The sequence below is a fragment of the Nicotiana attenuata genome, unplaced genomic scaffold (assembly GCF_001879085.1).
Source record: "Nicotiana attenuata strain UT unplaced genomic scaffold, NIATTr2, whole genome shotgun sequence".
In the NCBI taxonomy this organism is placed as follows: domain Eukaryota; kingdom Viridiplantae; phylum Streptophyta; class Magnoliopsida; order Solanales; family Solanaceae; genus Nicotiana; species Nicotiana attenuata.
This window is the reverse complement of record NW_017670851.1, coordinates 118,947-123,312: the sequence shown is the minus strand read 5'-3', so window position 1 is coordinate 123,312 and position 4,366 is coordinate 118,947. Positions and strand designations below refer to the sequence as shown.

General features: G+C 35.1%; 1 non-coding gene across 1 annotated transcript; it reads left to right on the top strand.

Annotated features, from left to right (window-relative positions):
* The first annotated feature begins 3,993 nt into the window (after window positions 1-3,993).
* TRNAP-AGG lies at window positions 3,994-4,065 on the top strand. The gene has a single exon. It is a non-coding gene; the product is annotated as a tRNA-Pro (tRNA).
* The last annotated feature ends 301 nt before the right edge of the window (window positions 4,066-4,366 follow it).

Sequence of the window (4,366 nt, the reverse complement as noted above, 5' to 3'; positions counted from 1 at the left end):
GTAGAGCAATAACTAAATGATTGTTTTACACGTATTTGACGTGTGCATTTAAGTACGATAATTTGTTTATGCTATTCCTAAATTATACTAATAGTGACACCCTAAGGAGCAAGAGGCACGGACGAGGCAATAAAAAAGTTACAAATTCATTAATAAAGAATCATCAGCTTAATTACATTTCCAAAAATAAAAATAAAAAATATTATTTCTGAAACTAACGGATTGAAAGTGTCTATAATTGCAGGGTCTAGAAATTAATGTGCTGCAGGATTTGGTCACTGTCTATGATTAATGGTCCGACATACAGCGCCACTTTTTATGGCACTATATCAGCTGCGTCAGATTTTTTTTGTATAACGCCAGAAAATCTGGCGCTATACATTAACGGTGCAGTTACCGTTAATGTATAGCGTAAGGTTTTCTGGCGTTATATATAGTATGGTAACTTATTTTTTTTTTACACCTATTTGTGTAGTTTAAATCCAAAAAAATCACATTTTGGTTTCGGACTCGTAGTTGTAGCATCTACTTCAATCGATTGGACTCTAGGGTGATCAATCCCTTGTCATTCGTGTCATTTCTTGATTTTTCGATTGTCGAGGAGAAGAAAAAATTAGAAGAACCTTTCTTATTCGATCAGCGAGATAACAAATAATTGAAAAAGTTTTAAACCTGTCAATGTCCTAAACTCTATTATTTTTGACCCTTCTATGCTTTTTTAATTCGAAAGCATGAGTTGAATATTAGTTAATAATGCAATGGTAAGTAATTGACTTGATTGACCCCAAAAAAATACTTAACATTTTTTTTCAAAATCACTTTGTTCAATTTGCGCAGAGTATTAATTTATTTATTTATGGTGCTCTTCTGTTAGATCTTGAATGAATAATACAAGACATGATTGAAGGATCTCATAAGTCATAACTCATGAGTAAATCATGCTATAAAAGGAAAAGAAGAATGAAAACTATAGTTGACAGAATCTAGATTTTTATTATTTATTTATTTATTATTCAATTTTATTTTAATTTATTTTATTTTTTGGTAAAATCAAAACCTAAAGCAACTTACGAAATTTTCACACGATATGATTGAAGTCTAGCAGCAAATGGATCCTCATACTATTACTGTTGGGCTAAAACGGCCCAATGACACTCTTAACATGGTGTGATATTGTCCGCTTTGGGCCAAGCCCGCACGGTTTTCCCCAAAAGACCTCACACCATTAAGAGATCCCTACACCTTATATGTAGACTCCCAATCTTTTCAGCTACCAATGTGGGACTTTGTTCGCACACCCAACAATCTCCCCCTCGAACGAAGTTCCACGTGGCCCAGCACCACGATTTACGGGTCAATTTTCGAGATTCACTGTGTGCCACCCACATTGTTAGGTATTATGGCAACCGAAGCCCGCAACTAGCTTCTTCTTGTGTGCGTGCCGCCCCGCACCATCACTCCGCCATCTCCATACTCATCCCACTGAACCTGGGCTCTGATACCAGTTGTTGGGCTAAAACGGCCCAATGACACTCTTAACATGGTGTGATATTGTCCGCTTTGGGCCAAGCCCGCACGGTTTTTCCCAAAAAGCCTCACACCATTAAGAGATCCCTACACCTTATATGTAGACTCCCAATCTTTTCAGCTACCAATATGGGACTTTGTTCGCACACCCAACAATCTTGGATTATAATTACGTGAACGTATATACCGTGCGGAGATCTGGAGATGCGACCTGTTGAAGGCTATGTGAAGAAGGATCCTCAATTTATAGAAGTCCAAACCTTTTCCTACAAGAAAAAGGACTAGCCAAATATTGGAGATCTATAATTTCCTTTTACAAAAAGGAAAACTCAGTTAAGGTAATTATATTGTCATTTTCCTTCAAGAGATAGGAAAACCAAATATGGTAAGAAAATTATGGCAAACACCTAACAATTCTCCCCCTTGGCCTGAATTTTCTAACAATTATATTTTTGCTATTGTATTCATGAATACAGTAGCTTAAATACATCTAATATATCTTATAACAACAGAAAACGTAACTACAATCCGTAATATAGTAAATGGTATCTATAAATAGCGAATTACCACTAAAAGATAGTACTTTATGAAAATTTCTCTTTTAATTTTGTTTTTTTGTTTGTGTGGTTTACTACAATAGCAACATGGGCCGACATGCCTTGTGAGACCATGGGGAAGTTGACATGGTTCTGATTCCATTTGTCATATTTGGGCCTCTAATTTGTCATTCAAAATGGTGGGCCTTATCTTTAATAGTACACATGGGCCAGGAATGACTTGAGGCCTTTGATATTTCATGTCACCATTTAATCCGCAAGTCTTTTATTGTATCAAACATTTCACTGTTCGACAGATCGTCAATAATGTCACATTCTGACTACTACTTGTTATTTTCTGCACTGTCGAATGGTACCTTTCTTGATCTTTCACTTCAGAATTTATTGCAATTTATTCTCTCAATGAGCTGGACTTACCAGATGGGTATTTACACAATGTATTCCCCGTACCCGGCAGCAGGGGGTGGGGGCGGGGCAATGGCGGATGTAGCATTATAGCTATATGTCCAATTGAGGGTTTATTTTTATTTTTAGCCGGCGTCAGAAACTATTTACATTTGGTAAATGTATAAATGTATAATTTTTGTATATAATATAATGTATACACATACAAAAAATATATTTTTTTGGCTATTATTTTGAAAACGGCTATACAATGTCATTTTTTCTTCAATTAAGCAATTGAACCCGTAACTTTCGAGGCAAAGCATAAATTTATGTGTAAAATTCATTAAATTAATAATAAATAGTAGATATGAGCCCATAACTTAAAAATTATAATAGTTTCAATACTAAGAATCTTAAATGTTGAACCCATAAAATTTAGATTCTGGATCCGCCTTTGGGACGACGAAGTGACCCCGACGTTTGCAGACTAGAGGTACCGGTGAGTGGTGACATAAGCGTATCATTAATTTAAACTTGATCTATTTTGACTTTTAAAGTTGTTAACACTGAACTTATTGTACTTTAAAAATTATAAGTTTATGGGCATAAAAAATATCGGGTTCGTATAAACCCAATACCTAACGACTTGTCAGAATAAGAGTAGTGGATACAATGTAATTCTGCGCTCACTTTTAATTACATTCACTGATTTAAAATCCTAGATTAATCTCTAAAATCTGTTATATAAATGTACTTTTATCAGTAATACAAAATTACTACTATGAATTTTACGAGTATTGTATGCCTTTTGATCTTAGCTGGCCCAAATTCTCCCGAGTGAATGGGTTGTATCTTAGGCCCAAGAATACTTTGGTTACTATTTCCAAGGCTAAAATTTCACGGTATAGCCAGTTTTCGGATTGGTCAATCAAAAATAGCCAGCGTTTATCAAGTCAATGAAAAATAGCCACCGTTTTGCTGCAATAGAGATCGGTCCAGCATAATATACTGGAGTTCGGTGCACTTGTGTATACTTTGCTGGCTCTAGTATAATATACTGGAGACTGGAGCGTATATTATACTGGACCATTATACTTCCTGGAACTCCAGTATATTATGCTGGAGTTCTAATGTATTTATGCTGGAACTCCATCATATTATGCTGGAGTTCCAGCATACTATCCTGGAATTTCAGTATAATATGCTGGAGTTCAAGTATACTTATGCTGGAACTCCAGCATAATATACTGGAGTATTTTTCGGGTTTTGAACAGTGTTTCGCTCAGATTTATCTTTACATAAAAAGTGGCTAAATTTCGATTACTTTTGAAATTGGGCTATTTTTGAACGACCAGTTATAAATCTGGCTATTTTTAAAAATACCCCATTTTCAAGACCTCAGATGATTATTACATTTGATTTGAAACCAAGAGAGCTTGATATAGTACTACTTTCAGTGGCTAATAATGAACTTCCGTATAGCTATGATATCACTTTATTGTTAAAAAAGTTAGGTACAAAAGGGCATTTGGTCTAGTGGTATGATTCTCGCTTAGGGTGCGAGAGGTCCCGAGTTCAATTCTCGGAATGCCCCCTTTATTCCTTTTGTTTTTGTCCCTTTCGTCCTTTACTAAAATAATAATAGTATAAAAGAACATTGTTTTGTTCAAAAATTGTGCTGAATTCGGAAATGCATCAAGTTTTTATTCAGTTCTTACTCTTTTCCGATCCTTGATAAACACATTACTATTTGTCTTACGTTGCTCTTACTGCTACTGAAATATGTGTTCAACTTCTGTGTGTTAGGAAATTTATATCCAACTCCTAAAGTTTTTGGTGATGGAAGTATGGAAAAGCACAAAAGATAACTCCGACTTTATTGTAAGCAGATAATG